At 36.0% G+C, this 27,976-nt stretch overlaps 1 long non-coding RNA gene across 3 annotated transcripts; it reads right to left on the bottom strand.

Moving 5' to 3' along the window:
- Nucleotides 1-34: 34 nt before the first annotated feature.
- On the bottom strand, nucleotides 35-27,844 carry LOC147833839 (uncharacterized). 3 transcript variants are annotated; one of them, XR_015507200.1, is made up of 2 exons: nucleotides 27,598-27,844; nucleotides 35-2,856 (listed from the first exon to the last, which is right to left on the bottom strand). It is a non-coding gene; the product is annotated as an uncharacterized LOC147833839 (long non-coding RNA). The 3 variants fall into 3 exon arrangements; XR_015507198.1 differs by lacking the exon at nucleotides 27,598-27,844 and adding an exon at nucleotides 13,022-13,249; XR_015507199.1 differs by lacking the exon at nucleotides 27,598-27,844 and adding an exon at nucleotides 4,705-5,064.
- Nucleotides 27,845-27,976: the final 132 nt, after the last annotated feature.

Consider the following 27,976-nt stretch of genomic DNA (forward strand, 5'->3'; position numbering starts at 1 on the left):
ATAGTTCAAACAAATAAGGTGCGAGTAAACTCTCTTACATTGTTCAGAGTTTGGTTTATTTTCTAGAATTACAACCCAGGCTCATTCTAAAAACGTACCGCTATATACATTTCTGGAGATTGCGAAAGACGTCCCAGGAGCTACATTTTTTTTTTTTTGGCAGTTTTGTTTTCACGCATCCACCAGAGGTCGCTGTGTATGCTTTTTCAGATATCGAAATTCTCTTGTGAGTGCCATTCGTGCCTGCTGTTCCTGCGTAAATCCACCGGAGGCTGTTTGTCGACTGACTGACCAACTGATCGAATGAGTGGCTGACCGATCGACTGACACATTCCTCCTTCTCTTAACACAACCAATAGTGTCTTCAAAAGCACTGATTGACCTGCCCACCCACTTCATTAAACCCAACCAACAATTTTACAAAGCAATCCAGAAAAAGAAAAGCTCTCATGTCAGCATGATTTTTACCAAGTTTTCAGATTTTACCACATTTTCATCCTGTTATTTATTTTACTTTTTGGTTTCTGTTTTTGTCTTACAACCGAGCTGTTCTAGAGTTCATTTCAACTGAGCGGAAACCACCTCATTCAGGCTGTGTCAGATCGATTGTTTAGGTGTTGATCAAAGCATAATTGCAGGTTTCACATCTACCCAAATGAACTGAGCTAAAAGTGCAATCATGCCAGGTTCTGAAACAAACGTCTAGGGGTAAAAGCACTGTAAGTGCTGGGTCAGAGCTTAGATCTAAGGCCCCGTTTACATGAATACGTTTAAGTTTTAAAACGCATAAGTTTTGCTATGATTACGCCATCCATCCACACTACGCAGGAATTTTTGAGCACCGAAAATGGAGCTTTTTGGAAACGCTAAAGAGGCCATTTTCATTTTAAAATGCTGCTGCTCCGTGTTAGTGTGGATAGGGGAAAATGGAGACATCTGAAACAGATTGATTTGAACTTTTGATCTGAACAGATCTGCTTGGAACTTTTCCTCAATATTAATTAGCCTACACAAAGTTCAGTCCTGCATCCTCTTCTAATAAGTTCAGACTTCGCAAGTTAATATGGAAAACAAACTCCCGAGGACACGTCGGGTGAATCTTCAAAGGGATCAGTGTACTTTAAAACCTCATTTAATCACCCTGGCTACGTTGTTTCCTTTTCTTAACAATAAAATTAAACCTGACTAAGGGACCATCCATTTTGTTTTTGCAACTTAACAGACACCAATAATGTTGAGGCATCGTGTAGCTACATATTTAAATGAGCGTCATCTTCACTGTATGCATAACAAAATGGAACCTATAACATAACTGTCTCCTTTCATTTTCATTGAAAATACGAAACATACACTCTCTTATGCTGAATATCAGTTTTGATAATCAATAACGGCCATTATAACAGTATAGCGTATAATAAGTTTATCTATTATAGGAAATAAATGCAAGTGATCGGTCAAATAAGCAGAAACAGTGTACGTGGTTACATTAATAATATATTAACTTATCTCTGTGCTCACTAGAGGATAGGACATTTTCCCTCAACGTAAACAAGTTACGAAAATGTGCAGCATTTTCTCACAACGCAAACAAATTAATAAAACATGCTGAGTTTTTCTACAACACTTGCAAAAACAATGGAACACAACGCAAATGTTTCAAGAGGGCCACAAAACGTGCTGTGCTGTGACTATTGCTCAGCGAAGTTGTAGGTGATCTTTGAAAGTGGAGGTTTATGTTTGTTTAATTTAACATCCTCATTCTCTTGTCTTTTGTATTTTATTAGTCTAAAAAACCATAAGCTAAATAGCTGGGTCTGTCACGTTGTAGGGGGGAAACGTACATACAGCACCTTTAAGCTCAACGTGGCTCCCTATGGAGCTAGTACGACATGTTTGACAGTCATCAGCATCTTAAATTCTTGAAAATTTTAAAAATTTAGATTTTTTTTAAATGCATAACATTTATATGTATTTGTGTATGTATTCTATAATTTTTGCATCAAATTCCAAAGAAATGAATTACAGCTTGTGCAAGGTGGATGTAATGCAGCATCTATGAGGCAGCATCTATAGGGGAGGACAGTAAATTTGAGTTCTCTCTTCTGGCTGCCGTTATCAGTCTCACACTGTTTTTTTCTTGTTCTGAAAGTCTTGATAACACTATCGTGGAGTTTTTCTTTTATTATTTCAGCAAATAAGATTGTAAACAAATATTTGTTGTACTCTCCCATTCACTGCGCTCTAAGTTTACCCAACTATGACGACATCCGCTACTGAGAAACCTGAAAATGTGGGTCCACTCTAAGGAAAACCAGTTCCTAAAGAGACTCAAACCAACTCCTTGGCATTAGCACTAGCTCTGAACCAGCACCCAGTTAAAGGAGTATTAGATAATAGTTCTGTCAATGTGGTGAAAATCCTGGCCAGTCCATGCAAGTGCATTAGTGTGGCCTGCGACCAGGCTGCGCAGCGGGGCGCTAATGATGATATTTCCCTTCGTGCTCTGCGTTCCCCATCCAACGTCATAAACACTCGCTACAGCTCCCTTGCCACTAGCCGCTAACATATGTTTTTATTTTCATGACTGCATCCATTTCCACGGCTCGGTGAACTCGGCGCTCCTTAATTATTCCACAGTCGTTTTTTGCGGAGTGTTTGCTGTGGAGTTTAATAGATTTTAAAGAGCCGGGCTGTCAGAGCTTGTCACAATAGAGTAGATGTTTCAAAGTGGACGGAGTAATTGCTTTGGGAACAGCAGGTTTCTTTGGCACATCCTACCAGCAGATCGGACGACATGGTGGAGGCTGGATGGAGGTTGAAGTGCTGGTTTAATGGCAGCTCGGGGTTGCAGAGGACCTAAAAACAAGTGGGAGGTGAGTTAGCTGCAAAATGTACTGAATTGGACAACAAAAGTGGTTTGATTGCTTTAATTTCACCAGGATGACTTCAATCAGTGAGGCAATGAAAAGTTAAATTATACAAGTCATAAAGATTATTTTCATTGTTGGTAAAGGATTATCTATGAAATCGGACTTTGAGGCAAGAAAAAGTAATAAGTCAAATAAAATGTAAAAAAAAAATATTTAAAAAATTGATATTTTCATTGTTGGTAAAAAACCTGACATTGAGGCAATAAAAAAGTAAAAAATTAAAAGTCAAAAAGAAAATTTTTGTTGTTATTAAAGGATTATCTTCACACTTTGACTTTAAGGCAATAAAAGGTCAAAAAAATAAAAGTAAAAAAATATATATTTTATTGTTGGTAAAGGATTACGTGCAAAAAATTGACTGAGGCAAAAAGTAATAAAAGATCATTTTCATTGTTTGTCATTGTTGTTGTCGTCAACGTGCGTTCTGATCAGCGGTGTTGTCACGCGCGTACTGTAAAGCGGGGGGGCGGTAGCGCGTGTACTACTGAAGCTCGGGGGGTGGGGGGGGGGGGGTTGCGGGGGCCCTTTTGATCATTTTGGAAGGGCACTTTCTATCCAAGACTAAAAAGGGCATGTGCACTGCACAGGTTGAGCCCTATGTGTGCAGGAGCCTGCACAATGCAATCCCAAAGTATTGATTAACTGTCATTTCAGATCTTTATTCATTGCCACTTTAATTCAAACTACTAGGATTTTTCCTATTTTATTAATAATCTAAACATCTTAGTACGATAATCAATTGCTTTTTAGTTATTTCTATAAGCAGGTGTCAGAATTTACAGTTGAAGTCGGAATTTTTTGCCCCCCTGTAATTTTTTTTTTCTTTTTTAAATAGTTCCTAAATAAGATTTAACAGATTTAGGAAATTTTCACAGTATATAATATTTTTTTCTTCTGGAGAAAGTCTTATTTTGGCTAGAATAAAAGCAGTGTTTTTATAAAACATTTTAAGGTCAAAATTATTAGCTCCTTTAAGCTATATATGTTTTGATAGTCTACAGAACAAACCATCATTATGCAATAACTTGCCTAATTACCCTAACCTGCCTAGTTAACCTAATTAGTTAAGCCTTTAAATGTCACTTTGAGCTGTGTATAAGTGTCTTGAAAAATATGTAGTAACATATTATTTACTGTCTTCATTGCAAAGATAAAATAAATCAGTTATTAGATATGAGTTATTAAAACTATTATGTTTAGAAATGTGTTGGAATCTCTTTGTTAAACAGAAATTGGGGAAAAATAAACAAGCGGTCTAATAATTCAGGGAGGCTAATAATTCTGACTTCAACTGTACACTTGAAAAAACGATGTTTGCTGTTTGTTCAAACTACTTATGTAAAATGAGCTGAAACAACTCAATTTTTGAGGTTTTTGATTTGGGGACAACCTAATTGTTTTATGTTCAAATCACTTAAATGTGTAAATACTAATAAGTTAACTTAATTCCTTCATGTTGGTTTTGTGAAACCCAGCCATACATGCTTCAATTAAAAAAATCAATAAATAAATAAGTTATTTTCCTAAATAAGATCAGCAATTACACCATGACACATTCAGTCTTCACATCGAGTCGAAAACGTCTAACTTGCTGACAGATCAAAATTTGCGGTGTCAGTCAGAGAATTACCTGGCCCTGGATGTTGGCCAGATAGCCTTGTTTACATCATCCGTTTAATAAAACACAATGAAGTAGTGTCACCGAACAGAAGCCTAGTCCTCAACAATGTTCAATTATCTTAAAAACAGTATCTCCGATTACAGTAAACACTACCTTTGCTTCCAGATTGGGTCAGCTAAGGGCACTTTGCTGTTTTAAAACAGAGACGCTTTGTTCGGGGAAGCAGACAACACTGGAACCAGCCATGTTCTTCAGTTTGAATTCACAGGTGTATTCTCTTACATCATCTCACACACATACGCACTCAGATTAGTAGATGCTTTCTGAGAAGTGTGCTGGAGGTGTACTGTGTGTCCCACTCCATCTAGCTGAAACCAGCTCCAACTCAATGGACTAGTCTGGTCTCCCCCCTCTTGAGCACTTTATGGGCTGGTCTGATCCATTCCCCTGTCTAACACCTCCTTAGAGCCCGAGTTTCCTTTGTTCTGTCAATACACAAACAACCATTCACATATGGCCACTCTGTAATCAGTGAAATACTAGCCTCTGGGCTTTCAGCGAGCGAGAGAGAGAGAGAGAGAGAGAAAGAGAGAGAGAGAGAGAGAGAGAGAGAGAGAAAGAGAGAGAGAGAGAGAGAATCATCCATGACCAATCAACTCTTAAAATACCTGTCTGGCTTTCGGTAGCAGATGTTTTCTGAAGAAGACACAGACTTTTCTGAGAGATCCACATTTTTAAGCGAACAGTTGACATTGTCTTTTATTCGCTTGGAAACTTGCATCTTTTTGGAAGACATGACAGAAAAAAGAGAATGGAGTCGACATGCATATTTATACTGAGACCAAATTTTGAGAACTTTCAAATCAGTTTTCTTAATTTAATCGTCACTGCTTAGTTCTATTTGAGGTTATTCTGTCTAGCGGCACCTTGATGTCTAATCGAAGTCAAAAACAAGTCAAAAATGTAAATCAATTTGATGTCTAAACCTTGATGCCTATTTGACATCCACTTGTTGATGCCCTTTTGACCACCAAAATACCGACACAACAAGTATTATAATATAAAAAAGTGAATGAGTGTGTGTGTGCATAAGAGAGTGTATGTAAATTTAGTCGTCACTGCTCAGTTCTGTTTGAGGTTATCCTACCTAGCATCATCTTGATGTCCAATTGACATCAAAAACATGTCAAAAATGCGAATCGATTTGATGTCTTAACTATTTTAAAATTGTCCACTAATTGATACCCTTTTGAGCAACAAAATACTGACACAAGAAGTATCACACTGCAAAAAAAAAAAATCATAAAAAAAGTCAAATGACTGGCAGCTACGGCTGCCAAACAAAAAACATAAAATTACGGTAAAATTTCTTTGTTGAAATAAAGTGCAAAAATGTATAATTCTACAGATATTTTCATTAAAATGTTTACAGAACATGTTATTTTACAGACTTTTCCTAAAGTATTATGATCAAATCCGTTCAATAAAGTTACACCAGGGGTGAGCAAACTTGGTCCTGGAGGGCCGGTGTCCTGCATAGTTTAGCTCCATCTCTGATCAAACACACCTGAACCAGCCAATCAGTAGCTGCGTCCCAAATCGCATACTTATGCACTATTCTACGCCATTTTGTAGAATAAATAGTGTAAGTAGTGTGTTCACACTGAAAACTCTAAAAATAATAAGTGCACTTTAATTACCCGGATGATGCAGTCATTCGGCCGCTAAAATGAAGTAAATTTAAATTTAATAATCTGTAAATTTAATATTTTTGCACTTTTGTTTAACAAAGACATTTTACCGTAATTTTATGCTTTTGTTTGGCAGCCATAGCTGCCAGTCATTTTACCTTTTTTTTTTTTTACGTTTAATTTTTAACAGTGTTTAAATGTAAAAATACAAAAAAGTAAAAAAATTAAAAATAAAATAAAAAAGAGTTTAAATATAACTATACATTTAAAAGTAAATCTAATAAGGGTTTACTTTAAAATTACAAGAATTTAAAAAGTTGATATTATCATTGTCATAAACCTTAATATAGCGAGGCGCACAAGTAATTACAATTTACTACTTTAATTTAACATGATTTTAAATGTACTTAAAAAAACTGGAAAAACAGTATAAATAATACGGCAATTTTATTATGTAAAACAGACAAATTGCTGTAATTTGTCATTAATTATATAATACATAAAATAACAGTCAAGCTGCTAATCTACAGATATTGTTTGTATTTTTTACGGAGTTTTGAATATAATTTAAAATAATAGAAAAAATACTGTATAAATAATACTGTAATTTCCCTGTAAAAAACAAAACAAAAATGTCAGTAATTTGTCTTTAATGATAAAGTACCTAAAATGAAAGTCAAACTGTTAATTTAGAGAGATTGTTTGTCATTTTACTGAGTTTTGAATATAATTTAAAATGACAAAAAATTACTTAAAAAATATATATATATATTTTTTTTAATTTTATTTAAAAAACTATAAAAAAATTTTTTTTGTAAATTTTTTTTTTTTTTTTTTTTTACAGTGTAAGGAAAGAGTCTATGTTGAGTCAAAAGCCAGACTGGGTACAACTAGGTACGTCTTAAAAATTGCAAAAGAAACGCTTCTATAATAAGATACTACATCCTACTTCATTTGAGGGTTTGGTTTATTAGTCGAAAGTGTGCTGAATGGGAAGGCCTTGTCGGCAAGTACACAGTAAATACACCCTGCTTTCTCCAAGGCAGCGAGACTTAATGTGGTAATTAGGGATCCCAGTCTGTCTACTCTGGATTGCTTTCACAGAAACACTATTTCAGCAGCACATTGACAGGTTTGACTTTATCCCACTTTTTAGGTGAACAGTTTTGAATTCATTTCGTTATTGAAGTGGAAACAGTAGAGAGACGACGGGGTAAACGAGGTCGAGAAATGACATGTCACAACGTGCGCTAATCGCTAAGCTCCAAGAGTTTCGCATTTAGTAAATACTGTAGTAAATTAACCTCGCTTCTCTTCCTCAACAAAAGGTGATCCGTACCAGGTGTTTATCTATGACCTCACTCCCGCCTGCTGAGATTATTTTTGCCTGATTCGGATTTCACCGTTCGCATGGTAAGGCCGAGCTGTAACGATAGATAGAGGCAGTCGCGTTGTAACAAAAAGCCTGCAAATCATACAGCCTGTCACACACCATTTAGCTGCAAATGGCTTCAATTCATCTCAGTAAGAGTCTCCAGAAGTCCAGGAAAATAACCTCAAACCTCATCCCATCACTCTCAGAGAGCTACAGGTGACCCGGCGCAGAGCTTTTGAAGTGCAGAAACCACTGGGACCCCGATCTGCACAAATATCGCTCATTTTATTTCACTCAGGAGATGTTTAGAAGTGACAAATGACCCTTTTTAGTTACTACGTTTCACGGGCTAGCTCATGTATCTGGAAAAGGCGAAGTCTGAAATTGTTCGCAGAGTCAGTTTCAAAAGCTTAAGTGGTCTTTGTGGATGTAAATATACAGAGCTTATGTTGGAGGTGAATCAATCAAGATAAGTCTCTAAAACACAAATAGGCAATTAGTAGGACAAAATTCTAGCACTTGCTTTCGGAAATTGCTACTTTAAAAACTGTAGACTTCAACAAAATGTCTTTTCATTTCTTTTTTACTTTACAAAAACATTTAATCTCTGGGAAAGAACAAATACTTTTAAGACAACTTAAAAAAAAAATTAAACACTGAATTCTAATTTCTTTCAATAACTAAAAAAATTACACATAATAATCAATATTTAATCCAAATGTTTTTGTTTCAAAGTTTCTAAAATGTTATCTTAAGATGTAATTAAACAAGTCATTAAATGCAGCTCAGATTCAAGCTGTTTATTTACATAATAAAGGCATTTATATATATATATATATATATATATATATATATATATATATATATATATATATATATATATATATATATATATATAAACACTCACTGGACACTTTATTAGGTACACCTTACTAGTATATGGTTGAACCACATTTTGCCTTCAGAACTGCCTTAATCTTTCTTGGCATAGATTCAACAAGCTACTGGAAATATTCCTGAAATATTCATGGATTGAGTTCTGGTGACTGTGGAGGCCATTTGAGTAAAGTGAACTCATTGCCATGTTTAAGAATCCAGTTTGAGATGATTCGTTCTTTATGACATGGTGCGTTATCCTGCTGGAAGCAGGCATCAGAAGATGGATACACATTAGTCATAAAGGGATGGACATGGTCAACAACAATACTTATGTGGGCTGTGGCGTTGACACGATGCTTAATTCATACTAATGGGCCCATAGTGTGCCAAGAAAATATCCCCCACACCATTACACCACCACCACCAGCCTGAACTGTTGATTCAAGGCAGGATAGATCTATGCTTTCATATTGTTGATGCCAAATTCTGACCCGACCATTCAAATGTCGCAGCAGAAATGGAGATTAATCAGACCAGGCAACGTTTTTCCAATCTTCTGTTGTCCAATTTTGGTGAGCCTGTGTGAATTGTAGCCTGTTTCCTGTTCTTAGCTGACAGGAGTGGCACCAGCAGTGATCTTCTGCTGCTGTAGCCCATCTGCCTCAAGGATGGACGTGTTGTGTGTTCAGAGATGCTCTTTTGCAGACCTCGGTTTTAACGAGTGGTTATTTGAGTTACTGTTGCCTTTCTATTAGCTGGAACCAGTCTGGCCATTCTCCTCTGACCTCTGGCATTAAAAGTGAGCGATGCCCACAGAACTGCCGCTCACTGGGTATTTTCTCTTTTTCTGACCATCCTCTGTAAACTCTAGAGATGGTTGTGCGTGAAAATCACAGTATTAATCAAATAAGCAGTTTCTGAAATACTCAGACCAGCCCGTCTGGCATCAACAACCATGCCACGTTCAAAGTCACTTAAGTCACCTTTCTTTCCCATTCTGATGCTCGGTTTGAACAGCAGGAGATCTTCTTGACCATGTCTACATGCCTAAATGCATTGAGTTGTTGCCATGTGATTGGCTGATTAGAAATTTGTGTTAATGAGCAGTTGGACAGGTGTACATAATAAAGTGGCTGGTGAGGGGATATATATTATACATCCATACACACTCACACAATTAAAACACATTGAACTGAACTGAGCTAGTTTAAACTGAACTTCTGAACTCTGAAAACTGAACTACACCGTTTAATTCACTATAATCTTCTGTGTGAAGCTGCTTTGTCACAACCTACATTGTAAAAGTGCTATACAAATAAAGATGAATTGAAATCACACATATACAGTACACTACGGACAATTTAGCTTACCCAATTCACCTATAGCGCATGTCTTTGGACTTTTGAAACTAGAACACTTGGAGGAAACCGATTCGAACACGGAGGGGAACATGCATACTGACCCAGCTCGAACCAGCGACCTTCATGCTGTGAGGCGATTGTGCTACCTATAGCACCACCATGACGCCTATATAACCTATATATATATAAAACTGGCATGATATATATATATATATATATATATATATATATATATATACACACACACACACACAGTATATATATATATATATATATATATATATATATATATATATATATATATATATATATATATATATATATATATATATATATATATATACCCTATTTATTTTTGGACTGGAGAATTGAAATCATCTTGATGTTTGGTGCTCTCTTATTGGAGGAATTTATTCATAGTTTCTAGAACTAATAGCAGAAATGCCCATTTTTTGTTTGCAATAATTAGGGCGATCTGCGAAATGGCCCATTGAGGCATCCTTACAAATGAGCCCTGTGCTTAGATTGGCCCTTCATAGATGAAGGTTGAGGAACAGTCCTCTGGCTGTTAACGAAGACTCATGATTCACCTCGTTTTACAAGAGTAACCACCGAGAAACCACAAACTAACCACACAGCAGCTTCTAAGAAACCACTGACAAGCTATTAAAACCTGAATGGAAATCCTTTCCAAACTGGCCCCTCTCTCTCTCTCTAATGTGTCTCTGTGCTGAGAGCTGAGAGTTTTTGTGGGTAGTGGAATGCAACTCACATCTCTGCCATAGCCAGCCGGGAAGGTAATGCACTCGCATGTTGGCACATGTTAAGGGAAGCGCGCCTTGTCTCTTATTAATAAAGCTTGGCCTGCTCTCTTAAAACTGGCAGCTCGGTCTTTACCACTTCATGAATCAAATGGCACACGTCGCAACCCACAACTATTGCAACCGTCCTGCAAACAGGCATGATGTAAGAGAAGAACTTTACTTTTACAACATGAAATGTAAAGGATCTCAATAACGGAGACGCATTACACAATATGTACAAATACAATGGTTTACCTGTCAGTCTAACATATTAGAAGAGGAATGTCAGAACTCAGTGTGGTATTAAAAAAAACCCTGAAATCTGACAATGACAATGATGGCTTCCTCTCGGTCTAATCTAAACATACCAGCACGATCACTTATTTTCCCCTCGGGCCATCGTATTGTTCCACTTCCATTCTGAAAGCTCTCCACAAATACTTGAAATGCTTCTTTGCTTTTTTTGGGCTGCATCTAGACAGTGTGTTAACATGTCATTTTTTTATTTATTTTTTTATTTTTTGTGATGTACCTGACCTCTTACAGAGAAATACACACAGAGGCGCTCTGGAAGAAGAAAACCAAACATGTAAATGAACTCTTTGACACATGCCAATGGCAATGCTGTGCAGACAAATAATCGGGTTATATATTAAACAGAAGAGAGAAAAAAATATATAAGGTGCTGAAATTTACCACATTACATTTACAGTTTACCGCAGAGGTTATTTGGATGGTTTAGCTTTAATGATTCAGGGGCATCAATGAAAAATAATATGTACAGTTGCAATCAGAGTTATTAGCCCCCTAAATATTTTTTCCGCCCAATTTTCCCCACATTTCTAAACAATAGTTTTAATAACTCATTTCTAAACACTGATTTATTTTATCTTTGCCATGATGACATTAAAGAATATTTCACAAAAAAATTTCTAGTTTAAAGAGGCTAATAATATTGACCTTAAATGTATACATTTTTTATTATTATTTATTAAAAACTGCTTTTACTCTTGCTGAAATAAAACAAATAAGACTCTCTCCAGAAGAATATTATCAGACATACTGTGAAAATTTCCTTGACCTGATAAACATCATTTGGGAAATATTTTAAAAAGAAAAAAATTCAAAGGGGGTTTAATAATTCTGATTGCAACTGTATAAACAATTAGATTTGTTTTCAACGCTTGAATTTTAATGCGTCTACATATGTAAATATAGATAAACCCAAGCATTAAATTAAAAATGAATGTAAAATGTTTTTTTTTTTTTTTAATGTGTTGTCCAGCCTGTATTTTACGTTTTGTCAGTTTAGTGGCTAATTCATACGAATTTGTACAAGTTCAGTTGATTTTAAAAAGGAGGTGTGGCAAACCGTCATTGGGTGATGAGCAGGTCGTACTAAATTGTACGAATTAGATGGTATGAATTCATACAAATTAGCTACTAAATCAAAAAGTTACGAATTGCCATGAGATTGTGTTGATTTGTCTGTTTTAGAACCAATTTTGCATTGAAACATCTGAGAATTTTCATATCAGAAATTCAACACAAAATTGAATGAAAAAAAAAAAACTGGGTTATTTTAATGCAAACATTGGTAAATATGGATAAACGCAAGCATTAGGTTAAAATATATATTTTAAATATTTTTTTTAAATATGGGTTTGCCCGTTTTAGACCCAAATTTGCACTAAAACATCTGAGAATTTTTTTAATTATTTTTAAAAATTTATATTATACTAACATAAAGAGGAAAATAAACACTTTACACTTGTTTTCAATGCTTGAAAATGCCTTTTCGTCTTTGACCCACATCAAAAAAGAATTTTTATATGTCTTCAGATATGAATTATTTTTTGTTAATTAATGCTCAGAAATTAAACAAAAAATTTATTTAAACACTCTCTAAAATAATGCTGGATTTTTTTCAATGCAATTATAGGTGCACAATGATAAACCCAAGCATTAGGTTAAAAAAATATATTTAAAATATTTACAAAAAATTTTTTTTTGTCTATCTTAAAACAAATTTGCATTGAAACATCTGAGAATTTTCATATCAGAAATTAAACACAAAATTAAATTGAAATGTGCTGGGTTGCTTCAATGCAAACATGGATAAATATGGATGAACCCAAGCATGCGGTTAAAAAATATATTAAAAATAAAAAATAAAATTGTGTTTGTCCATTTTAGAGCATTTTTTAAAAAATTATTTACATAACATAAAGTGAAAAAGTAGACTTAATACACTTGTTTTCATCTCTGATTTACTTCAAAAAGATGTTTATAACTTTCCATCCTTCCTCAAATGAAGCTAAAACTTTAAAACATGCAAATGAGCCCAGAATGAGTGCTTACCCCTGTTTAAGGGATGCACTGAATCCAACCTTGTTCAGTTGCTGGGAAATCGAGGCCACGTTCGCGCCGACCAGATTCCAGTGTGATATTGCAGAATAATTAGTCCCTTCGTCTCATACTTCAGGCATTCTTTTTTTCCATCGGTGGGGAAAGGATTATGCAATGTGTTCCTCCAGAGGCCCACGCTACCTGAGAGAAAGCGCACGCCAGCACAGGCGTAGCCGGAGACTGTGGGAAAGTGAACAGCTCCAATGTTAACGAAACAGTTAAGAGCTTAGTTTGCTTCTAATGAACCAACAGAACAGATGGAGCACATGTTTGCAGAGATGATGAATTGGGTTTGGCTTTTCTGGTCAGCAAAAAAAAAAAAAAGAATGAAGTGTAAAATGTTGCATGGTATTGTTGTATTGCCTTTGTCCCCAAAATCCTCATAAAAACGAAAGGCTGCCAGTAATCGAGAAATTCAAGAGTCTCAGAAGAGTCAAAAAAAGGTTTTACGTAAGGTGATGTGGTTTAGCAACAGTGTTAAATTTCGTCATAATTTTCATGACAAACAAGTTTCTCCTGAAGAAAACAAAAAAAAAATTAAGTGATGGTGACGACTACTTTAATAAAAACATACTGACATTTTCGTTAACTAATAAAAATGAGATGAGAATGTGATTGAGGGATGCATTTTGGTAAATAACAATGAGTTATTGAAACTATTAAGTTTAGAAATGTGTTGAAAAAATCTTCTATCCGTTAAACTGAAATTGGGAAAAAATACATTTCTTAACATAATAGTTTTTATAACTCATCTCTAATAATAATATTTGACTAGGTATTTTTTTAAGACACTTCTATACAGCTTAAAGGGGCATTTAAACTCTTAACTAGTGTAATTAGGTTAGCTAGGCAAGTTAGGGTATTTAGGCAAGTTATTGTATAATAATAGTTTGTTCTGTGGACTATAAAAACAAATATAGTTTAAAGGGGCTAGTAATATTGTCCTAAAAATGCTGTTTAAAAAATGTAAAACTGCTTTTATTCTAGCAGAAATAAAACAAATAAGACTTTCTCCAGAAGAAAAAATATTATCAGACATACCAACACAATCTCACGGCAATTCGTAACTTTTTCATTTAGTGGCTGATTCGTATTAATTTGTACGATCTAATTCGTACAATTTAATACGATTTGCTCATCCCCCAATGACGGTTGGGTTTAGGGGTGGGGTTAGGTGCCACACCTCCTTTTAAAAATCGTACAATTTCGTACGACTGAACATACCGTGAAAATTTAGGGGGCTAATAATTCTGATTGCAACTAAATTATGGAATCATTAACTGAGAATAAATATGTTATGTTTTACAAGATATATTTAGCATCATAAGCAACAGTAGCGAAGCTAATTTTTCGCATTGAATATTTTCCTTTTTTTTAGCTGGTTCTTTGTTGATTTTTTTAAATTTTTTTTTATAAAATTACAGGTTCTAAGTTCTGTTAGTTAAAAGGTTTTTGCAGTAATATTTTTGCATAAATTCAAAGCAAATGACATTGGTCTTCTCCCTTTTTTGCTGATCCGAAAAATGGTGACTCAAAAAACCGTAGTGCGATCCAAACTGTGAGATTTGTGATGATGCGTTGGACTAATTCCCACAAGATAAATATTATTTCTTCAAAAACAGTAATGATCGAAATGCTTGTAGATTTGAGCACAGACTCATCGGTCACTTTATTTTGATGGTCCTTTTGTTGAATTTAAGTTACATTGCATCTACATGCCAACATATTCTCATTAGATTATAAGTAGACTGTTAGGTTGGGGACAGGGTTAATGTAAGTTGACATGTACTTGCAGAGTTTTTTATAGTCAGTTAAATGTCTGTTGAAGGAGCAGGATCAACAGATATTAAGCAGACAGTCTACTAATACTCAAATGGACCATCAAATTAAAGTGTTACCGACTCCTTTGAGCACTTATAATCTAGTTGATCAATTTTAACAAAATAAAAATACTTACAAGTTGTGGCTCACAATCCACAGCTTCATCAGTTGGAGACGTTTTAGTTGAATCCAGCACTGAACTGGAAGAGATTCTGGAAGTTCTCCTTTGTCAAATGCTAGCTATATTATTTAATATAATTCTCTGGAACATAATTAAAATTAAACTGTAAGCACTTCTCTCTGTGTGTCGTGTCCATTGGAAGCCCAAATACAGAAACAGAAGGAGCTCTGTGGAAACAGCAGCGTTTGGACGCCATTTTAGCTTTCTCTGCTATAACATCACAGCGCCTCTGGCCACACCCCTTCACTGCACGTAGTGAATGCGCATCACCTGAAGCGCTTGTGATCTCACTAGCGCAGACGTATTTTTTGTAGTCTCCAATTTCGTTCGCTATAGGCTTTGCTAAGCTAACTCTGCAATGTCTCGCTTTGCAGTGAACTTTGAGCGTCTACGTTCACACTGCAGGCAAATGTGGCCCGATTCTGATTTTTTTCCCCTCATGTGACAGTGTGAGCAGCCTAAAGCCTGGTTTATACTTCTGCATCAAGTGGCCTGCGTAACCCACAGTCCATGCAACGCGCATAGCTGTGCATTTATACTTCTGCGCGCTGTCTCTGTTGGTCTGCATTATCACTTCCGAAACGCTAGTTGGCAGTGAGGTGTAAATGTTCCTCTGTGTCGAGTTTCTTCGCATATGTTTTGCTTTTCCTGAACAATTCCTAAATGTACAAGTGGCTCAAACTCGCTCATTTTGAGGCAGGAACCGGCGGACGTGCAACAACTTTAACTATGAGGTAAACACAAAACAAAACTTTTCATCCGGAGCTCCTTCACGGTATTCCACACTTGTAAACAATCGCTCTATCAGGCTCGCACTATTCTTGCGGCTCTCGGTCCCGCCCAGACTCATCAGCGCTACCAAGCCAACCAATCACAGAGCTTGCGCTACGCGTCGTTGCGACGTGTAGTCACATTTTTTGAGAGGTGCACATCAGCAACGCCGACGGCCACGGCGTAGGGCAATGCGTCAACGCCGTAGCATACGCGTGCATTTGACGCAGAAGTATAAATCAGCCTTAAACCGCATGGAATCTGATCTTTTCTGTTTAGATTTGTGTCACTTATATGTAGCCTTAAATAAGATACAGATCTGATGTTTTGCAATGCGACCGCAGTGTGAACGGTCCTGTCGGATTTCATGTGACTTTTACATAATCTTTGCGCGACATCCGTCATAATTCTGTTCTGCAAACATCATCTACTCCTCAGCAGCATAGTAGAATGGCACACAGGGCGTTGTTCATTTTAAGAAAAAGATTTTGAAAACTGGTGCATGTGAACTAATCTGGTTAACGATTGAGGCATGGGTTGGTCGCGAAGATGAGGAGTGACGTAAAGGCTGATTTATACTTCTGCGTCAAACCTCGGCGTATGCCGTCGCAACAACGCGTAGCGCAAGCTCTGTGATTGGTCGGCTTGGTAGCACTGACGAGTCTGGGCGGGACCGAGAGCCACGCGAATGGCGCGAGCGATTGTTTACAAGTGTGGAGTTCCGTCAAGGAGCTCCGGATGGATAGTTTTGTTTTGTGTTTACCTCATAGTTAAAGTTGTTGCACGTCCGCCGGTTCCTGCCTCAAAATGAGCGAGTTTGAGCCACTTGTACATCCCGGAAGTGTTCAAGAAAAGCGAAACAGCAGCGAAGAAACTCGACACAGAGGAACATTTACACCTCACTGCCAACTAGCGTTTCGGAAGTGATAATGCAGACCAACAGAGACAGCGCGCAGAAGTATAAATGCACAGCTACGCGCGTTGCATGCAACGTGGGTTACGCCGGTCACTTGATGCAAAAGTATAAACCAGGCTTTAGGCTGCTCACACTGTCACATGAGGGGGAAAAAATCAGAATCGGGCCACATTTGCCTGCAGTGTGAACTTAGACGCAGAAGTATAAATCAGGCTTAAGTGTTGAGGATAGGGGATCCGTGTGCAAAGGGGGAGTAACTTTCTCTCTGACAATAAAAAGGGCAGGTGCTCGAGCACCCAAACCCCCCTTCTGCACGTATCTGTGGTTTATAACTAAGTAAAATGAAATAACTCTGCAAACAGAGATAAACCAACTCTGCCTTTACAGTTCAGTCAGTTCGGCTGCTCAATAACCCTTGATAAGTTCACTGCACTGGTGGTCAGAGCGCCACGCACCGCGGTTGTCATTAATCACAAATGATCAGTGTTTTTAATCACAAGAGACTTATTATAGGTCTCAAATGCCGAAATACACATTAGTAGTAGCAGAACAACCCTTTACAGTTCATGAAATACACCACAGTTGTCTGTGAAAAGGGTAATAATCATATAAGCACGATCTGACAACGTGCCTACTCATACAGTATACACACTCTGTGCACAATTAGACAGCTTGTGCTCTCCGTAATGTACTTTCAGTTTAGTTTAGGATCATGATCTGTTCACACTGCAAATCTGATATTGGCCAAATTTATAAGAGCAATGTGGACAGCCATGCAAAAAATAAAACAGATCTGAGGAGATAATCAGATTTGAGCACTAAGCCTCGCAGTGTAAACGTAGCCTTACATTCAGAGATGTTGTTTATATTCACACAACTACAGTACACATCAACTAAAGTTTAAAATATGATATTGTAGTGGACCACCCCTTTAATATTAGGATTGGTTCCTCCTCATCCTCAAACACATTATGAGGATTTGGGATTAAGACACACACTTGACCCATGCTCAGATCCGGTCCAGTCATTCTCTATATCACAGCTCTGCAGACACAAATGAGAGCGGGAAAGCCAAATCACTGTCAAGCTCATGACAGTTCAAATTGAAGCGACGTCAAACATTTAATCAGCCTTGATCCAACCAGTTTTTGCCCCGAGGGCTCCTGCTAAACATGCCAACCTTTCACTCTCCCACAGTCAATGTTTACAAATCTGTCTCCTGTGCACTTCAGCAGGCTGCTTTAGCACCATCAGCGTGAGCTTTTTGTTTTACCTGGCCCAGGAAAATCGGACGCGCTGCTTCTTTTAGTACGAGCACTGTCACACTTAAACAAAGCCACTACTAAAAATGTGTTGTTCTGCATTTTTTGAAAAGTACAGGTGATTCAAAACAAAGACTCTAGAATACACGAGACGTGTCACTCATATGGTTTTAAATGGGGAAAAGTGTAACTGTCTGAAAGAAAAAGACAGCTGTGAAACATAACCAGCTTTGCCTTTTCGTAGGAAACACACTTTAGATCTTTTTAGGGTAAGAGGTTTTTGAGTTATTGCCGTCTATCACTGAACGTGTCAGGAATACCGAAAACAAAACCAACTTAACCGCGCTCATTTCTGGTGCCCCCCTGGATGTACAGCGCCCTTAGCATTGGCCATTTGGCCTATACCTATGCCATGGGCCGGCCCTGGGCGCAGACGTGCTAACTTATCAAAAATTGTTATAAAGAATAGTTTCTCCAAGTGGTTCAAGAATCATTGCTGTAAGTCAATAATGTGTATCTGTTAGTTGTAATACTACAACTCCCTGAATTGTGTAAAATAAAAACTAACATTTAAATTTGCCTGGTGTTTTTCATTCATAAATGTGGAAGAACACCTTGGGCTCTATTTTGACGGTCCATGCGCAAAGCGCAAAACGCAGGGCGCAAACGCTTTCAGGGCGTGTCAGAACGCATTTTTGCTAATTTACGGACGGGAAAACCTGCTTTGCGCCAAGGAGCATGGGTTAAAAGGGTTGAGTTTATTTTCTTAATGAGTTATAGGTGTGTTTTGAGAATAAACCAATTAGAGTCTCATCTCCCATTCCCTTTAAGACCCAGCTGCGTCGTGCCAAGAGCGCATTCGCTATTTACAGGACGCAAAGTAAGTCTAAGTGGAAAAAATGAGCATTTCACTAGAAAACAGTTAACAGCTTTTTAACAGAAAACAGTTAAACAGAGCATCTACTGCGTGAGAATGAGAGATAATGGATCTACTTTCACATTCGCTCTTGGATAGGGAAACCTTTACGCACAGATATCAATCAGCCTATAAATAATTAATTTCGTTTGTTAAGCGCAAAGATTTGTTTCAAAACTATTTCTAAATTCAGTTCTAATTTCTAGCAAACGAATAAATGAACAATAATGACCAAGTGTGGTCAAAATACTGAGTTATTTCCAAATACACCTGCTATGCCCCATATGGTCTAAAACCTGACAGGTGGGCAAATCTAAGCTTGTTTTTAATAAAACAAATATAAATATGGATATAATAAATAATACTGCTAATAATAATAACATTATACAAAAGCAAATTGTTATGAATGAACTGAAAAAGCCTCCCGAGATGAAGACATAAAAGCAGTGGATTTTCATATTTATGTAGGCTAAAATATAATATGTTTTGTAATATTTTAATCCTTTATATTTATATCCTATATCTATTCTTATTATATCCTATATATATCCTTAATATTTAAAGTTTTTCATATGTAAAGATATTTGCCTATTGGTCTCTTGTGCGTATTAAGCAGTGTGTGAGCGAGGCGCAACTCTGCGCTGGAGTTTAGATCGGGTTAGTTTTGGTCTAATGAAAAATCTATTATAGTTTCTCAAAATAGCGACGCGCCAGCGGTCCGCCTCAGAACGCCTTCCTTTTTAGACCAGAACACCTGAGCGCACAAATGAGCGCTAATGCATTTGCTATTTAAACAGCGTAGCGCAACGCCTCAAAATGACTCTTGCACCAAGCTGAGACTACTAAAAGACTATTGCGCTGTGTCTTGCGCCACACTGCGCCGGGTGTATGATAGGGCCCCTTGTGTGTACATTTAGACTGATATTTAGTCAATATAAATACTAAGCTTTGCTGGTATAAATGTTAATTGTAGCATGCTTTGGTAAATTTACATCAAAGCATGTAATTATATAATAAATATACTAACTGCCTGGGGGGGGGGGGGGGGGGGGGTATGTCATGTTGTACAACGTAAGTAGGCTATTGGAATTATTTGACAACGTCATGACTGGCAACGCAAACGAACTGGAAACTAACTTTTGGTTTATTTGTGTTGATTTCAAGTGACGAGTGCAGTTCTCGATTGTAAATGACGTCACTTGCATAGGAAGCATGGGTGCCTGAGCGTGCAATTCTGAGAGTGCAAGCCTGAGGATGCAAGTTCAACTCTGCAGCCAGACCTTTCTTCTGTATTCTGCTTGCCAGGTCAGTACCTATAAACATGTTTGATTTTATTTAAAAAATAAAAAGGCATGTTCCTTCAGCTAAAACAAGAACTTGACGTTACTTGATTAATTTAAACAAATATAGACTCAAAATGAAAGATACTCAATTAACTTTTACTTCATTAGTTAGTAGTTAGTTTGTTATTAGCAGTGTTAGGTTAAACATTAAGTACATTTTACAGTACATGAAATTGACAAGCTAATTGTACTTGATACAAGTCGTGCAAATTGTAACAATGATTTTGATGAGTTATTTGTTTCAGTGAAGGCCGTAAAGTGTGGAAAGGCACTGAAACACTGGGTTTTGGAAGAGATGAAAGCATATTGAGGAAAGGACTAAACTCAATGCACCTGTAGCCATATTATAAAGGCATGTGAAAGTCTGCTGTATGCACTCGTAAACGTTTCAAACAGCAGCACACTACATTGACTTTACATGAGTCGTCATGCTGCGTGCCTAATTCAGTCATGATCTGCGGATTTTATATCATTTTATCCTTTTTATCCAATTTTGTGTAAAAATTATCCTTCTTTTTGGCAGTCTGATAAAATAATGAGACGAGGAGGAGACGTTAAAGATGACGGATGATATCGCATCCAGTTCATTCATCACACAACGGATGGAAAGTCGGGTTGAGCACATTTCATACAGTTTTCCCACAGAGCACTGGTTGTATATTGCACATCAGAGTATTACACTGACAGAGAATTTTTTTTTTAACAAAATAGAAAGCTGGGAGTATAGAAAATGTCAATTTTGCATTTCTGTTTACACATCTTTTGTATGCTGAAGCATCATGCACATATATTATTATTGTTTCATTATTATTAAAAATATTAAAAACAAAAAAACAAAACCCAAGAGGGGAAAAAAGACTAATTCTTTTATAATTTCTTAATTTCTTTCATTTTCTTCTAGAGTCTAGACTGTTTGCTGGATATGAAGTGCAACAACAAAAAAAGCTTTGGTAACACTATATTGATGGTCCATTTAGTGTTAGTGGTCTGTCTGCTTATTATCTGTTGATACTGCTCCTTCAACAGACATTTAACTGACTATAAGAAACTTTGCAAGTACATGTCAAGTTACACTAACCCTAACCCCAACATAACAGTCTACTTATAATCTAATAAGAATTTAATTGTACAAATAAAAAATGAAACCTTGGTGAGCATGAGACTTCTAAAACAGTGACAGCTCTTTTTTTTTTTAGCAATTCTGAAAAAAATAATAACAAATGTGATTTGTGAAGACAGAATTGCAAGTTAATTTTCTTTTAAATTGTTATTTTGTATCTAAAAAATTATAATCATTTAGTGGGTTTAAACCAATTTATTTCTGTCAGTTTATTTTTAATGCAAAAAAAAAAAAAAAAAAAAACAGCAGAAATTGAAAATCTGATACATGCTAATATATGCAAATGCCAAATACGAGTTTCCAAGTTTGAATTTCATAAATATAAAATGTCATATATGCAACCAATATTCAGAAATATTGCAAAAATGCCATATATTACATATATTTTATTCCAACCATTTTAATTACACACACATACACACACACACACACACACACACAGTTGAATAATTAGCCCTCCTGAATTATTAACTCCCTGTTTATTTTGTTACTAAATTTCTGTTTAACGGAGAGATGTTTTCAACACATTTCTAAGCATAATAGTATTAATAACCCATTTCTAAAAACTGATTTATTTTATCTTTGTCATGATGACAGTAAATAATATTTGACTAGATATTTTTCAAGACAATTTTATACAGCTTAAAGTGACATTTAAAGGCTTAACTAGGTTAATTGGGTTAACTAGTCAGGTTAGGGGAATTAGGCAAGTTATTGAATGATAAGGGTTTGTTCTGTAAACTATCGAAAAAAAAATAGCTTAAAGGGGCTAATGATTTTGACCTTAAAATGGTTTTAAATATAATCATATATGTATGTTCATATATGGCCCTTTATGAACACATTTAAAATTATAACTAATCATTTTGAACATTTTTTTGTGGAATATCAATGGTGAGAATATATGGAAAGCATCAATTTTCGCAACATTTTAAAGTATATGTTGCATATATGACATACATAAACAGTTGAAGTCAGAATTATTAGCCCCCTGTTTATTTTCTTCCCCAGCTTCTGTTTAACGGAGGGAAGATTTTTTTCAACAAATTTCTAAACATAATAGTTTTAATAAATCATCTCTAATAACTGATTTATTTTATCTTTGCCATGATGACAGTAAATTATATTTGACTAGATATTTTTCAAGACACTTCTATACAGCTTAAAGTGTCATTTAAAGGCTTAACTAGGTTAATTAGGTTAACTCGACAGGTTAGGCTAATTAGGCAAGTTATTGTATAACGATGGTTTGTTCTGTAGACAGTCGGAAAAAAAATAGCTTAAAGGGGCTAATGATTTTGTCCTTAAAATGGTTTTTAAAAAAAATGAAAAACTGCTCTTAATCTAGTAAAAATAAAACAAACAAGACTTTCTCCAGTAGAAAAAACATTATCAGACATACTGGGAAAATTTCCTTGCTCTGTTAAATATATGGGTGTTTCCTAGTACTGGGTTGCGGACAGAAAGGCATCAGCTGCAGAAAACATTTGCCGGAATAGTTGGTGGTTCATTCCACTGGTTCAACCCCTGGTGGATAGGGGACTACGTCGAAGGAAAATAATGAATGAATGAACTGTGAAATCCAAATACGCAAAAAAAGTCTTTATTTGATTGTATAAAAATGTCCATGTGGACCTAATCTATATCACCGTATATCAGGTTACGATGTAGGAATCTACAAATCTGAGCAATGAATTTGCAAAAAGAAATAAATGTGATTTGTAAAGTTGGAAGTCTTGAGAGAAAAAAAAAAAAGATTAAAAGTTCAGTCACAAACTTTAAAATGTGTGATCTAATTTTAGAAACTGTGAGTAATGATTCATTTCATTTTCCTTCCCTTTATTCATCTGGGGTCGTCACTGCGGAATGAACCACCAACTTATCCAGTATATGTTTTACACAGCAGATGGCCTTCCAGCTGCAACCCATCACTGGGAAACACCCATAAACTCTCATTCACACACATTCACTACGGCCAATTTAGTTTATTCAATTCACCTATAGCGCATATCTTTGGATTTTGGGGGAAACCCATGTGAACACGGGGAGAACAGACAAACTCCACACAGAAACGCTAACTGGCCTAGTCAGGACTCGAACCAGCGACCTTCCTGCTGTGAGGTGACAGTGCTAACCACTGAGCCACCGTGTCGCCCGTGAGTAATGATAATAATTACAAATCTGATCACGCAAGCTGAAGTGTGTTATCAATTCTCTAATGAATGTTCTGGAGATGTTAGAGAGCTGATGTCTGCACAGCTAAAACACACAGGATGGCTGCTTCTGTCCCGTTATTAAATGGGATCAGAATGGTTTCTGTTCCCAGCATGATCCTGCTGACAGCGTGTTTCAAGAGTCAAGAGCGGACACACTCAAAATGTATACAGTTGAAGCGTTTTGTGTTGGGACAACCTGATGGAATTGCTTTGGTCCAACTACATGGTTTGGTGATTTGTAGTTCCCACTTCCCAGCATGCTTAGCATAGGATTAAATTAATAGAGGCAAATGTTGACAATAAAAGTAATCTTGGGTGTTTAAAGTTAATAGAAACACTTGCTAGAGAATACTCTTCATCTTAGTCTGAAGATTATGAAGAGTTTCATGTAGTGCTTAGATTTTTGAGATTTCCACCTTGCAGAAGCACCCATGCTTTCAGCAGCTTAATTAGCAAAAGTGCAGTTTGTTGCTTTGCTTAGTGAGCAGTAACTGTCCTAAAACTAGCTCTGAGATCAGACTTAACCAACTCTATATGTAACTCATAAAATATGCTTAAAATGGCTCTTCTAGGTCATTTAGGAGAACTTCAAATAAAACTAAGAGACTTGGAAATGATGGCACATAATAGACACGTGATATTATCAGAGTTTTGAACTTAAGATAAATAAAAACACAAAAATGTATTTGAACTTTTAATTGATCAAATCATGTTGGACCAACTCAATTGCATTTAATTGTGTAAATAGTTTTGTTGAGTCTGTGCTAAACAAATTTATTGGATGGAAATCCTGCCCTCACTTAAATTGAGTTCATCCAATGAGTTTTTTTTGAGTGTGCTTTTACTCTAGCCGAAATAAAACAAATAAGAGTTTCTCCAGAGAAAAAAACTATTAAAATCCCTTGCTCTGTTAAACATAATTTGGAAAATATTTGGAAAAAAAAACAAAAATCCACAGGAGGACGAATCATTTTGACTTCAAATGTATTTATTTTTGCTGCTTGTTCAAACTACTTAGTTAAAACGAGCTGAAACAACACAAATCTTGTCATTTATTTGGCCAATTTATTTGTTTTATGTTCAGTTCACTTACATTTGGAAACCATTAAGTTAACTTAAGTGTTTTGTGTTGGGACAACATGAAGGAATTGCTTTGCTCAACTACATGGTTTGGTGATTTGTAGTTCCCAGCATGCTTAGCATAGGATTGAATTAAGAGAGGGAAATGTTGACAACAAAAGTAATCTTGGGTGTTTAAAGGTAATAGAAAGACTTGCTAGAGATTAATCTTCATCTTAGTCTGAAGATTATGAAGAGTTTCATGTAGTGCTTAGATTTTTGAGATTTCCACCTTGCAGAAGCACCCATGCTTTCAGCAGCTTAATTAGCAAAAGTGCAGTTTGTTGCTTTGCTCAGTGAGCAGTAACTGTCCTAAAACTAGCTCTGAGATCAGACTTAACCAACTATATGTAACTCATAAAATATGCTTAAAATGTCTCTTAGTTCATTTAGGAGAACTTCAAATAAAACTAAGAGACTTGGAAATGATGGCACATAATAGACACGTGATATTATTAGTTTTGAACTTAAGATAAATAAAAACACAAAAATGTATTTGAACTTTACTTGATCAAATCATGTTGGACCAACTCAATTGCATTTCATTGTGTAAATAGTTTTGTTTAGTTGGTGCTAAACAAATTTATTGGATGGAAATCCTGACCTCACTTAAATTGAGTTCATCCAATGAGTTTTTTTTGAGTGTGCTTTTACTCTAGCCAAAATAAAACAAATAAGAGTTTCTCCAGAGAAAAAAACGATTAAAATCCCTTGCTCTGTTAAACATAATTTGGAAAATATTTGGAAAAAGAAACAAAAAACCACAGGAGGACAAATCGTTTTGACTTCAAATGTATATATTTTTGCTGCTTGTTCAAACTACTTAGTTAAAACGAGCTGAAACAACACAAATCTTGTCATTTCTTTGGCCAATTTATTTGTTTTATGTTCAGTTCACTTACATTTGGAAACCATTAAGTTAACTCAAGTGTTTTGTGTTGGGACAACATGAAGGAATTGCTTTGCTCCAACTACATGGTTTGGTGATTTGTAGTTCCCAGCATGCTTAGCATAGGATTGAATTAAGAGAGGGAAATGTTGACAATAACAGTAATCTTGGGTGTTTAAAGTTAATAGAAAGACTTGCTAAAGATTAATCTTCATCTTAGTCTGAAGATTTAGAAGAGTTTGATGTAGTGCTTAGATTTTTGAGATTACCACCTTGCAGAAGCACCCATGCTTTCAGCAGCTTAATTAGCAAAAGTGCAGTTTGTTGCTTTGCTCAGTGAGCAGTAACTGTCCTAAAACTAGCTCTGAGATCAGACTTAACCAACTATATGTAACTCATAAAATATGCTTAAAATGGCTCTACTAGGTCATTTAGGAGAACTTCAAATAAAACTAAGAGACTTGGAAATGATGGCACATAATAGACACGTGATATTATCAGAGTTTTGAACTTAAGATAAATAAAAATACAAATGTATTTGAACTTTTAATTGATCAAATCATGTTGGACCAACTCAATTGCATTTAATTGTGTAAATAGTTTTGTTGAGTCTGTGCTAAACAAATTTATTGGATGGAAATCCTGCCCTCACTGAAATTGAGTTCATCCAATGAGTTTTTTTTGAGTGCGCTTTTACTCTAGCCGAAATAAAACAAATACGAGTTTCTCCAGAGAAAAAACGATTAAAATCCCTTGCTCTGTTAAACATAATTTGGAAAATATTTGGAAAAAGAAACAAAAATCCACAGGAGGACAAATCATTTTGACTTCAAATGTATTTATTTTTGCTGCTTGTTCAAACTACTTAGTTAAAACGAGCTGAAACAACACAAATCTTGTCATTTCTTTGGCCAATTTATTTGTTTTATGTTCAGTTCACTTACATTTGGAAACCATTAAGTTAACTTAAGTGTTTTGTGTTGGGACAACATGAAGGAATTGCTTTGCTCCAACTACATGGTTTGGTGATTTGTAGTTCCCAGCATGCTTAGCATAGGATTGAATTAAGAGAGGGAAATGTTGACAATAAAAGTAATCTTGGGTGTTTAAAGGTAATAGAAACACTTGCTAAAGATTAATCTTCATCTTAGTCTGAAGATTGCGAAGAGTTTCATGCAGTGCTTTCAGTTTTGAGATTTCCACCTTGCAGAAGCACCCATGTTTCAGCTGCTTAATTAGCAGAAGTGCAGTTTGTTGCTTTGCTCAGTGAGCAGTAACTGTCCTAAAACTAGCTCTGAGATCAGACTTAACCAACTCTATATGTAACTCATAAAATATGCTTAAAATGGCTCTTCTAGGTCATTTAGGAGAACTTTACAATTAACTAAGACACGAGTAAATGTACGGCACATAATAGACACGTGATACTATCAGACCTTTGAGTTTACGTTAAATAAAAGTACAAATGTATTTAAACTTTTAATTGATCAAATCATGCTGGACCAACTCAATTGTATTTCATTGTGTGAAGAGTTTTTTTTTTTTTTTTTTTTTGGTGCTAAACAAATTTATTGGATGGAAATCCTGCCCTTAATAATTGAGTAAATTGAGTTTATCCAATGAGTTATTTTTTGAGTGTGCTTTTATTCTAGCAGAAATAAAACAAATAAGAGTTTCTCCAGAGAAAAACATATTAAAATTCCTTGCTCTTTGGATTTGAGAAACATTTGGAAAAAGACACAAAAATCCACAGGAGGGCGAATCATTAGGACTTCAATTGTATATGCTTCTGCTGCTTTTTCAAACTATTTATTTAAGATGAGCTGAAACAACACAAATCTTGAGATTATTTTGGAACAACTTAATCGTGTTATATTCAATCTGCTTAAAACAGTTGAGTTTAACAATCTATTTGAGCTAGGACAACATGAAGGGATTTTTGTGGAACCCAGTGGTCTTTTTGACAGTTCCTACCAGCCTTCAGGTGAAGTTTCTGTGTTTTCCTCCATCCCTGTTTCAGCACGGAGTGAGCGATCATCTGGAATTCCTCACCCTTGGGAAAGAGGGGGATTTCCATATGCACACGCGCACACACACATACTGTACACAACATCTGCTAAGCTCACTTCCTGCTGGAGATTCAGACAACAGGAAGTAGGTGAGTGTCAGCAGGAATAATGAAGGAGCGTAACTCAGGTGAGAGGCAGATTAATTGTCCCTCATTTTAAAGTGGGAAGGAACGTCCCATAAATCAAATTCACTGTCTTTATGAGCCATTATCGCCACCATGTGGTCAATGCAAGAAGAATCATATTCAAAGTACATTAACCAGGCATTCAGAAGTAATTAAGCA

The sequence above is a fragment of the Danio rerio genome, chromosome 14 (assembly GCF_052040795.2).
Source record: "Danio rerio strain M-AB ecotype USA chromosome 14, GRCz13ab, whole genome shotgun sequence".
Lineage (NCBI taxonomy): Eukaryota > Metazoa > Chordata > Actinopteri > Cypriniformes > Danionidae > Danio > Danio rerio.